A 412-nucleotide genomic window follows, 5' to 3' on the forward strand; every position below is an offset into this window, starting at 1 on the left:
GCCCCCACCCCGCCCCGCCCCCCAGCCCAGCGATCTGTGCCCGGCGCCTGCCTACCTGAGCTCGGCCCCCGCGGGTGGGGTGTACCGCGAGCACCGCTGGTAGATGACGTCCGGTGGGCAGTAGCTTGCTGTGCAGGCGCTGGATGTGTAATACCAAACCGTCACCCCGACGGCCACCCCCACCACGCAGATGCCCACGCAGATGCAGAGGACCCGCCGTCTTGAGCACCAGTAGCTGGCCCTGGAGCCCGCGGGCGGGTGGGCGGTGGCGGGGAGCAGGGGCCTGCACCCGCAGGCCGTGGAGCCCGCGGGGCGCTGGGTGGTGGAGGAGCACTCGCAGCAGTCCATGGAGTCCATGGGCGGGCTGGTGGTGGACGGGAGCATGGGCGCAGTGGGGGGGAGCTCGGGCTCG

The sequence above is a fragment of the Condylura cristata genome, unplaced genomic scaffold (genome assembly GCF_000260355.1).
Source record: "Condylura cristata isolate star-nosed mole 26May11 unplaced genomic scaffold, ConCri1.0 scaffold00012, whole genome shotgun sequence".
Lineage (NCBI taxonomy): Eukaryota > Metazoa > Chordata > Mammalia > Eulipotyphla > Talpidae > Condylura > Condylura cristata.